We start from the raw sequence: 11,416 nt of genomic DNA, 5'->3' as shown, positions 1-11,416 counted from the left end.
TCTCCAGCCCAGAGGTCATCCTGCGGTTTCTCAAGTTCCCCGGTCCCACAGGCCGAGAGGTGAGGTCCTGGATTTAGACTGTGTGCTGATGCTCGGTCTGGATGCTGGACTTCAGTGAAAGGCCTGAGCTGGCACAGGGACAGCCAGCCCGAGGGACTCTCACCTGAGGGTCCCGGTCGCCGGGAGCTTTCTCACCCCTGGAAGGACGCTCTGAACGCTCACCCGAGGGAGCCTACGTGGGTCCTGCCCTGGGTGCTGATCTAAGCAGACTTAGGGGCGAGCTCCCCAAACAGACACGCTCCTCAGAGTCTGTAGAAACGAAAGCGCTTTGACTCAGTCTGAAACGCGAGGTTGGCGTTCCAGCGGCACTTGTGTGTGGATTGTGGCTCTGGGCAGCTTCAGGAGGACCCCCTGCCATCCTGGTCCCGCTGGGCGACCGCGCCCCTCGGTGTGGGCAGGGCGCCCCCTGGTGTGCGCATGGGAGGCTGCAGGTCCCACGGCAGGAGCCCGTTTCCTGGAGCAAACCAGACTCAAAGCCGGGGCTGCCAGCCAACTCCAAACCGCCGGAAAGTTCGAAAGGCTCCAGTTGAAGTCCACCCTCTGGTCCTCCGATGAGGAGTCCGGAGCCGGCCGCCGGCGCCTGTGGGACCGGCGCGCTTCCCTCCCGGCCCCCAGCCCCTCCTCCCATCCTTCCCTGGACTGTCCTTCCTTCCAGCGGGACTCAGGGGCGGGTTCAATTTCAGGCTTTGACAATGACTCCCCCACGCCCCCCAACCCCTGGGCAATTTCCCTCGACTCCGGGAGCACAGTGTTCCAGGCGTCGGCTCTGGAGAGATGCTGCACTGGGTAAACGTGTTACTGCAATAAGCCCGGTGCGGTGCCCGGAGAGCCAGCCCCTGCGCGCGCGGGCCACGCGTCCTCCCTCGTCCGGCTCTTCTGGGGAACAAGCCCCAGCTGGTCACAGCGCCCACAGCCCCACTCCACCCCCAGTCTAGCTATTCGTCTGCACCTACAGGTATTGGAGGGAAAGGTCACGGAACCTGATAATTAGCAGATTCCTCCAGCCGTTGGGGGAAAAACTGCTGAGCATCTGCTTTAGGTCATACGGTGTATCTGGATAAAAAACCCACCAGACATGCCTGCCAAAGTAACGGCCATCACGGTGCCAGGAGCACAGCCTGACAGGCACGCCCGTCCCATGCCTGGGCCCCCCGGAGGTGCCCGGGTCATGCCCCTTTGAGGCCAGGCTGACCAGCTCAGTCCTAGGGCCTTGTCTTTGGAAAAATGTCATTCGAATATAATTTAAAAGAATTTGATTTATAACTAAGTTCTTTTGTGTAATTTTGTATTAGATTCCGCATATAAGTGATAGCATATGGCACTCGTCTGTCTTGTCGGGGAGGGAGCTGCAGGAGGAAGGGTTGACACGCACCCATTCCCGTGTACAAACTGGGTAACGACAAGGACCTGCTGTGCAGCACAGGGAGCTCTGCTCATGGTCTGTCATAACCTGTGTGGGAATGAAGAACGGATGTGTGTGGACGGATGACGGACTCGCTTTGGGGCACTCCTGAAACTAGCACGACGCTCTAAGTCTACCACACTCCAATGCCAATTTTTTTTGTCTTTTTAGGGCTGCACCTGCGGCATACGGAGTCTCCAAGTCTAGGGGTTAAATCGGAGCTGTAGCTGCCAGCCTACACCACAGCCACGGCAACGCCAGATCCAAGCCGTGTCCGTGACCTACACCACAGCTCGTGGCAACACCGGATCCTTAACCCACATAACCCACTAACTCAGGGATCGAACCTGTGTCCTCCTGGATCCTAGTCAGATTCATTTCCTCTGCGCCACTGCAGGAACTCCCCAATACATTTTTTTTTTTAAAGCATTTGATTCTGTTCTCATCCCCGTCCAGTGACACTGAGGGCACATCAGAGCACACATTTACCTGCCTCCTGGTGCCTCATTGACACCATGTTCTGGAAGCTTCCACGGGGCTGTCCTCTGTCCCCTGCCCCCACCTCGAGCTCATGGCTCCTCCTTTGGGGTCTGTCACCTCTGCTCCCTCCTTCCCGTGGCCCTGCCTCCCCTTGGCCTCCCCAGGCCACCTGCCCAGACCCCTGGCTCCAACCTCAGCATAGCTGCCTTCCACTGGTGCCCCCGTCAGGTGCCCCCAGAATAAGATGGCGGGCAGAGCCTGGCATTTGTGACCTGCCCTGGTTTCGTCCCGGGCGCTTCTCTGGTCTCATGGCCTAGAGAGTCCTCTCTGTTCTCCGAACGCCCCTCCCGCTCTGGGCCCCAGAGCAAAGGCACCCCTAACAAAGTGGTACTCAGAAAATCTCAGCTTCACCTTTGCCACATCCGACCCAAATCTAGTTCTTCCCCAGGGCAGTGGTTTCCTGCCGCATCTTCTCTTCCTGGGTCACCTCCCTCTCCAGTGCCCGCCTCCTCGGGGTGTCAGCGTGGGCACCCCTTCCGTCGTGTCATCGTTAGAGACACCAGCGCAGGGTTTACAGGGAGCTTCCTGAACTCCACCTGCTCTCCAGGCCAAAATGACACGGGGCGCGAGAAAGATGGCGTCACCCCTGACCTCTCTGCCAACCTCAAAGGCATGTCCAACGCTCGCCGGGAGTGGTTATTCTCTACGCAGCTGGTACCTGTTCCAGTAAGAACAGCAAGAACCTGTCCAGCAACCCAGTCCGTATCCAGCCGTGTACACGAATCAGTCACAGTGTTCACACGAAACTGTTTACTCAGTGCTGATCCGAATCAGCCACTCCACTCGGTTTTGCTTCTACAATCCAGTGATCGTGGAGAAATGCCCCGCACACACCATTTTTTTTTTTCGTCTTTTTAGAGCCGCACCCGTGGCATATGGAGTTTCCCAGGCTGGGGGTCTAATCAGAGCTATATCTGCTGGCCTCCACCACAGCCACAGCAACGCCAGATCCGAGCCGCATCTGTGACCTACACCACAGCTCACGGCACCGCCGGATCCCTAACCCACGGAGCGAGGCCAGGGATCAAACCTAAAACCTTGTGGTTCCTAGTCGGATTCGTTTCCGCTGTGCCACAACGGGAATGCCTATTTTTTTTTTTTAAACAGTCTGGTTATTAAGTTGGTATTCTTGCTTCTGAGTTGCTCTTGTATTCCAGCTAACAGTTACCACGTTAGTAGTGAGAACGGATTTCTTCCTTGTGACGCTAGATGTCTACTGGACCGAGTTATTTCTCATGCATGGTTTGCAGAGACGTCTTTAACTGAGAAGCTGATGGAGCTCACTTTGGGGGCATCTGGGAATTTTTGATGCCATACAGGACAGCTCACATCCCTGGGCATTTTTAGCCTGGACGGCTGGTACTTTGGGTGTGTTCTCCAGTGTGTGCTGGTGGGGGCGGAGGGGTTCTCGGTTAAGCCACTGGCCCCAAGTCCCCGCGTTTCCATGAGGTTGAGAAGGTGTCTCCCAGTGGACACCTGCGTTTTAAAAATAGCTGTCCTGGAGTTCCTGTCGTGGCTCAGTGGTTAACGAATCTGACTAGGAACCATGAGGTTGTGGGTTTGATCCCTGGCCTTGCTCAGTGGGTTAAGGATCCGGCATTGCCGTGAGCTGTGGTGTAGGTTGTAGACGCGGCTCGGATCCCGCATTGCTGTAGACCAGCCGCTACAGCTCCGATTGGACCCCTAGCCTGGGAACCTCCATATGCCACAGGAGCGGCCCAAGAAATGACAAAAAGACAAAAAAAAAAAAAAAAAGCTGTCCTTTTAAGTTCACAAGGAGATCTTTCGGTTTGCACATGTGAGTTCCTGGCTGCCCAGAGTGGGGCAGTAGTCTGAGGGCTGCTTGTCCCTGGAGGTCTCGCTGCTCCCCCACCCACCACCCGCCTGTCCCATGTCAAAGGGTCGCCCGCAGTGCATCCTCACAGCTGGAAGGAGACAGACATTTTTGGAAGAAGGAATTATGTTTTATTTAATTTTTTTTCTTTTTGTCTTAGCCATGCCCGTGGCACGTGGAAGTTCCTGGGCCAGGGATCGTACCCTTGCCACAGCAGCGACAATGCTAGATCCTTAACCACTATGCCACCAGGGAGCTCCTGGAAAAAAGAATTACGGGAGTGTACCCTGGTAAAAAATCTCAGGGACATCCGTGCCTTAGGAAAATGAGAAAACAGAAAGACGTGGGAGTTTAAAAAAGGTGTGTCTCGCGACTGAACCCATGGGGCTGAGGGGCAGAGGCAGGCCCGGAAGGCGAGGGATGGCAAAGGAAGGGCCTTTGCCTTTCCGCTTCTGCACAGGAGAGTCGCGGCTATTCTCTGCACTCAGGAGTCTCAGGTTTTGGAGAAAGAGGATGAAATTGCTTCTTTAAAACTACATAAAACTGCGTTTAAATAACGACCGGCTCACACAGAAATGGAGACTACAGCAAAAATAATTTTTCTCTCCTGAAAACAGAGCAAGTGCATTGCCAGTCTGACCTCGCCAACTCTGCAAACTTCAGCGTGCGTTTCCATCAGCCGGACGTGGTCCCTAACGCTTAACAACCGCCAAGGTCAGGAGACCTGCAGGCATCCGTCACCGCCGCTGAAACGCGGGCTCCATAGGAGCATCCCCAACAGCCAACAGTTTTCTTTCTGGCAAAAGAATTTGGGTCAGAATCAGCCTTGGGCTTATCGGTCACTTTCCTTGGTCTCTTCTTGGTCTGGAACAGTTGTTCGCTTGGGCTGCCTTTGCCGTCTGACTTGGGCGCAGACCACAGTGGTTTCTTTGAAGGATGCTTCTCGGTGCAGGTTGGGCTAAGGCTTCCGGTTACCCGGTTACGCACTGACGCGCTTCGCTGCAGCATCCCGTCGGCGCACGCGGTCCCCACTCTCATCACTGCTCGTGCTCATCTTCCTCGCTTGGTTAAGGTGGGGTCAGTCAGGGACGCCTGAAAGTCACCTCCTTCGTCCTTGTAACTAATTAGTAAATTGCATCTTAAAGAAGTAAAGAAACCTAATACTTAGAACTTTTATTTATCCCCATTGCCTCTAATATTGGTAGGTTTTTTTTTCTTTCTTTTTTTTTTTTAGGGCTGCCCACGCGGCATATGGAGGTTCCCAGGATAGGGGTCCAATCGGAGCCACAGTCGCTGGCTTAGGCCACAGCGATGCAGGATCCAAGCTGCGTATGTGACCTACACCACAGCTCACGACAACGCTGGATCCCCAACCCACTGAGCGAGGCTGGGGGGTCGGACCTGCAGCCTCCTGGTTCCTAGTCGCATTGGTTCCCACTAAACCACGACGGGATGCCCATATGGGTAGATCTTTTCTCTTGGTAGCCCACCTTAGTTTCTAACATTAACGGAATTATATTTTGTTTCGCTTTAAGATATATCGGTATTCGTTTCATAATTACAATCCCCCAAATTTTCTTAAAATTTGGCCACTGAATTCGTTAAAAATTTACTTCTTTTTTTCTATAGAATATATCCCATCATAAATAAAACTGCAAAGCAACATACCTCATGAATTAGATAAAAAATTCCAAACAAAACCCTTGCAAATCAAATGCAACAATATACAGAGAGAATAATGCGCTATAATCAGGTGGAGTTTATTCCAGAAAAGCAAAGGTTGTCAAACAGTCAAAAAAACCCACACCCATAGACACACATATGCGCACATGGCTATGCAAACATGCACACATATACACACACGGATTACACACACACATGCACACATGGATACACACATATACACATACACATGCACACATGGTTATACACACATGCACACACATATACACACATGTATACACTCACACATATACACACATATGCACACATGGATATACACATAATACATACACACACTCATGGATATACACATATATACACACACATGCACACATGATATACACACACATGCGCACATGGGTATATACACACATGGACACATGGATATACACACATATATACATACACACATATACACACATGCACACTGGATATACACATGCACACATACCCAAACACTGGCACACATGGATACACACATATATACATAAACACATATACACACATATGCACACATGGATATACACATATATACATACATACACACACATGGACATACATACACACATGCACACATGGATATACACACACATATACACACACATGCACACATGGATACACACATCTATGCATGCTATGCACACATGGATGTTATTCTTTCTCTTCTTCTCTGTCACAGGTTATTACAAGATATTGAGTATAGTTCCCTGTGCTCCACGGCAGGTCCTTGTTTATTTCTTATGTATAAGGGTTTCTATCTGTTCACCCCAAACTCCTAATTGATCCCTCCCAAACCTCCCCTTTGGTCACCATAAGTTTGTTTTCTATGCCTGTGAGTTGATTTGTTTTGTTAATGAGTTCATTTGTGTCAGATTTCCGATGACACCTATAAATATCACATGGTATTTGCGTTTCTCTGTCTCCCTTCACTCAGTATCATAATCTCCATGTCCATCCACAGAGCTGCCCATCGGGTCATCCTTCTTCATGGCTGAGTAGTGTTCCACTGTGTATGTACCACATCAAGAAGGACATTTTTGAGAGTGACACATCTTCAGTATCTTAACGAACCAACCGTAATGATGGTTTCCGGATTCACCCATATGTCAAAACCCAGATGTACACTTCAAATAGGCAGCTTATTATATGTCAATTACCCCTCAATAAATTGTTAAAAAAACAAAAGTAATTTTTCCCATGTTTATGACACCAACTTGAAGTATAGTCAGTTTCATTTGTTTTCAGTGTCGGAGTCTGCTGTTTTCTTTTTGATTTTATTCTATATGTAACAAATGTGCATGCTTCCCATGAGAAGACGATAAAACAGGGAACATTCACAGAAATCTCACTTGTAGCCCCCACGTAAAGATAACTTCTTTTCTTTAAATGAAGTTTTGGTTTATTTTTCCATTGATTTCTTTTGAAAATAAATGGAACATGTGGGGGGAAAGGCACGCACACACACGCGTGCACATGTGCAGACACGTGCAGACGCACGTGCATTTGCATAACGCCCACACCCTCACATATGGACACACTCACAGCCCCAGGCTCCCACCCGCACACTCACGCACCCCTCCTCCCGTCCCAGGCAAGGCAGTGGTCTGGCAGGGCTATCTTCCTGGAGCCTGGACATCTGGTCCTGGCGCTTTATCAAGATCGTGGGGAGAGGAGCCGGCTGGTGATTTATAAGGTGCTGGGGCCCCAGGCCCGGCTGTCATGTGGTTTAGGAATGGGGGAAGCGGAAGATTGATGCTCTGCCCCTGGCTGATGGCTCACACAGCCAGGCGTGGGCTCAGGCCCGGTGTGTGTGTGTGGGGGGCGGTTATGAAAATCCTGCTGGGACCTGGGCTTGGCTCCACCTGGTCCAAACTGCCAGCACTTATCTTAGTGATTCCTGATCAGAGACCGTGTGTGTCCTGCGTGGACCCTTCTGGAGGGCTCTCAGGGTCTAATGGCTGTCCTGCAGTGCTACCTCCTTCAGCTGGATCCAACCCAACCTGCATGTGCCCTGAGGTTCCTATCTAACACAGGCTTGTATCTCCTAGTTCAGAGCTTAGCTTCTGAGACCCAAAGCCTGGGGAGTTTCTAACCTTGGTGCCCAGAAAGATGTGAAGGGTGGAGATTTTCTAAAGGAAAAACCTCTGTCCCAGCATTTTCTGGACAGCACGCTCCCATCCAGGACCCCGTAGGGAGCCGGGTCTACCCCACGAGACCCTTGTGGGTCTGGGGTCATTTAAGAAAATTGCAGGCATTGCCGATTAGAAAACCAAGGCAATCAGCTCAGATCCCTCATCTAAGGCAGAGCCATTATGATCTTATAGACACATTTTAGGTATGAAATATGCACAACTCGTCACTATACAGCGCATAAGAATATAACGAATAATACATACAGACATATGTATACAGAGAGAGGTCACTGGATCCTTATATGCTTTCAAAAAGTACTTTATTGATTTATTATAATTATATAGAGAGAGCAAGCGAGCGAGTTCAATGGATCCTTGTATGTTTGCAAAAGCACTTCATTGCTTAAGATCCAGGATTTATAAACGTGTCTCTAAGTGTGCATAATATTAAAAGACATTCTTTGAGGACGGTCAAGAACCACCCCCACTCCCCAGAGTGAAAAAAAAAAAAATAAAGCTTTTTTCATTCTCCAAGTTGATGGTTCACATTTTAGCCAGTATTGGAAATGGGATCCAGGTGTTGGCGATGACAAGCCTGACACGTCCTGGAACACGCTCTCTAGTTATATCATAAAAACATGTTTTGTTTGTCGAACATAATTCTGGCATATGTGAAACTGGGCTTTGTTTAAGGAAGTTGGTGGTGTTGAAAATAGTCTGGCTTCCATGAAGACGGCCCAGTCGTGGAGGACAGAGCAGCCCTGGTCCCAGACGGAGAGCCAGAGGGTCGGGGTGGGCCAGCCCCGGGCCCCCTTGGAGTCTGCAGTCTGTGCAGCTCAGATGCCGCAGAGCCCAGGGCCGAGCAGAGCTGATCCCTCAAAACAGTGTCCAGGGCCGTGTTTGCAACGCAGGGCCGGGGACAGAGGGCCCAGGGGTCACTTCCAAGCCTTCGCCGGGGACTAGAGTGGCCCGGGGGCCAAGCCCCTCCCCGCGCTGTGCCCCTGGGGGCAGAGTAGGCAGGTTTTCAGGGGTTTTCAGGGAGGGGTGTCTGCTGCAGTGCTGCTTAGAATCACAATGGGAAGCGCCCAGGAACTTCCAGGAGGAGGACAGCTGAGGACTTAATTAGAAAGAGCTGATTAAAGAAACAGAGACAAATAACCGACCCCTCAAAGTATGGTCACACCTGAGGAATGACTCCCAGAGGCGGTCCTGGGAGGGGTCCTGGGGGGTTCCTGGGGGGTCCTGGGAGGGCTCCTGGCGGGGGGGTGTCCTGGGAAGCGGCCCTGGGCGTCCTCCCTCCCAAGCCCCTGGGGGGGCAGAGCGGGCGGGTTTCCAGGGGCTCTGGGACAGCGGAGTCAGGAGAGCGAGGACTGAGCTCATGGACAGTGAGGGCAGATCCTGGACGAGTTTGCACACATTCGGTCAAAAAGGAGCAGAACCTTTTGGGGTCACATCATAATCCTGCACTTAGGAAGCAGCCCGGCCAGCGTGTGACATGGCCTCGATTTTTCTACGGCACCCGCTCCCGGGTGGGGGCCCCTCCACGGGCCGCCTCCCGCAGCCACAACCCAGGCCTCCAGAAGCAGCGTCGTCCTGCAGCGGCAGCATCAGAACCAAACGCACCCACCTGAAGTGTGTGAAGCAAATCCAGCACCGGGCGGGAGGAGCTGCACTCGTGAGCGGGCACGTGGCGGGAGCAGCGTGGGGAGGAGGAGTCCTCACAGCTGACACCCCCGGCTGTGTGACAAGGCAAGGGGGACGTGTCCCTCGCCCGCCCCACTGGGTCCCTGCACCCTGGGTGCCGGTGTCCTCCTCATTCTGATGGCCGGGGCTCTGTGTCGAGGCGCTGGAGGGGGGGCTGCTGCCGGCGAGGACACGGGGCAGGGCCAGGGCGATGCGGGCAGTCCCAGCCACGGCCGAGCGTGTCCACGGGGGGACCTCCTCTTTCCCGAAGGGTCTTTCCGTGGGGCCCCTTTCACATCCCCAGTACGCGAGCGCCCACTTCTTTGGGGAGCCTGGAGCCCCCGGCTGCTCCCGACTGTCCGTGCTTCAGCTGGGGACAGGGACCTTACGTCAGATAACAGCAGGACAGATGTGTCCCTGGAGGGGTCCTGTGAGGGAACCGCTGTTGCTTCCTCTGCTTGGGCCTCTGAGTCGCGGGGAGGCGCTAGAGGCGCTTGGGGCTCAGCAAGGAGCCCACAGAGGAGAGAGTTCTTCTCGGAGGAAAGGACCGGGTCCCGGACGGGGTGGCGGGCCCGAGGAGGGGGGATGGTGGCCCGTGGGTGACCAGAGGCCGCAGCAGAGCCGCTGTCGGCCAGATGTCAGGTCTTCCTTGTGGGTGGCCTTTCCTTTGTCCTCGAGGTTGTGGTGGCATTTGTTTCCCCAAAATTGGGCTTGGCTGTACCAGGAAGGCACAAATCAAGAGTCCCAGTCATGTGCTTGGCAAAGGACAGCTTGGCCCCAGGACGTAGGCGTGGCCCCTGGATGGAGGTGTGGCCCCGAGACAGAGGTGTGGCTCCTGGACGGGTGTGGCCCCGGGATGGAGGCTTGGCCCACTAGGGGCCGTGGCAGTTGGAGAAGTCGCGGCAGGGTCTGGCTGGAGTGAGAATTCCCAAGGCTTCTCAGGCATGAGGATGTGCAGGCCGGGACAGGCAGCAGTGGCTTGGGGTGCAGAATGGATGGGCCTCGACAGCTCCCAGACTCCACCGTGGTTGGTGGCGCTCTGTCCTGGCTGCACTGAACCCTCTGGAAACCTCAGAAATGCCGATGTAGGGGCCTGACCGAGGTGCTGAGGCGTTTGGCCTGGGGTGTGGCTTGGTCGTCAGGACCGCACCAAGCTTCCCAGGCTGGGACCACCGTTCTCCGTGCCTCCCTGTACCCTGGCGTCTTGTGTGTATTCGGCTCCTGGCACAACCCCGGGTGAGCTGTGCTCCTGGGGGGGGCCACGGGGTACTGGGGGGACAGCAGGATTTCCCCTTAGTTTTGCCCTTCCCGCTCCTTGCCTGACGATTGGTGTTTAGTTCCAGCACCTCCGCGATGGGTCTTTTCGCCCGGCGTCTCCACCCGGGGCTGGGAGCAGTCACGATGCCTCCGCAGGCCTGAGCAATCAATCGGAACACGCTCCGTAAGGGCTCCTTAAGGGCACTAACGCCCTTTACGAGTTTAGGCTACTAGGGATTCAGGACTCACCCCAACCAGGCAAATCACACTTCTGCTCTTGGAGCCTCGAGGGGAAAACCTGGGCTCGCTGAACTTGTGCTTAAGTCAAATCTCACCCCTACTCCAAGTCGTGTGATTATTTTCATTTTTCATCTTGAAAATTATTTGCAGACTTGCTGGCTCACTGTGAATCTCCAAGTGTGTTGCAACTCGGCTTCACATTTGTTTGCGAGGTTCTGGCAGCGGCCATGCAGGATGGGAGAAGGACTGTTGATTGGGAAGGAGAAACGTTTTGCAGGGAAGCGCGGCGAGACCCGGATGTGGAGAGCTGCTCAGTGACCTGCTGGTGGTCGCCAGCCCTCCTGTCCTCATGCTTCCCGCGGCAGAAAGGATTTGTTATCCGCTGGTCCTTTCCGGCTCCTCTTTGAATTTAAAGGAGACCTGAAGGACAGGAAGCGTCCAAAGTTTTTATTCTCGGTGCCTGAAGCGCCTCTTCCAATGGGGAGCCGGGAAGCTCTTGGGAGGGGCTGCCCTCCGAACTGCGGTTCCCAAACCCGGCCGGCCTCA

The 11,416-nt window shown here is 53.5% G+C and overlaps 1 long non-coding RNA gene across 1 annotated transcript; it reads right to left on the bottom strand.

Annotated features, from left to right (window-relative positions):
- Positions 1–7,993: 7,993 nt before the first annotated feature.
- Positions 7,994–10,742, bottom strand: LOC110259819 (uncharacterized). Its single transcript, XR_002342146.2, has 2 exons — positions 9,318–10,742; positions 7,994–8,807 (listed from the first exon to the last, which is right to left on the bottom strand). It is a non-coding gene; the product is annotated as an uncharacterized LOC110259819 (long non-coding RNA).
- Between the last annotated feature and the right edge of the window lie 674 nt (positions 10,743–11,416).

This window comes from Sus scrofa, chromosome 1, assembly GCF_054392235.1.
Source record: "Sus scrofa isolate SSC_HxYL_T2T_F1_AM1 chromosome 1, Sscrofa_HxYL_maternal_Yorkshire_Landrace_v2.0, whole genome shotgun sequence".
In the NCBI taxonomy this organism is placed as follows: domain Eukaryota; kingdom Metazoa; phylum Chordata; class Mammalia; order Artiodactyla; family Suidae; genus Sus; species Sus scrofa.
Note: the sequence above shows the minus strand (reverse complement) of the source record. Positions and strands in the feature narration are given on the sequence as shown.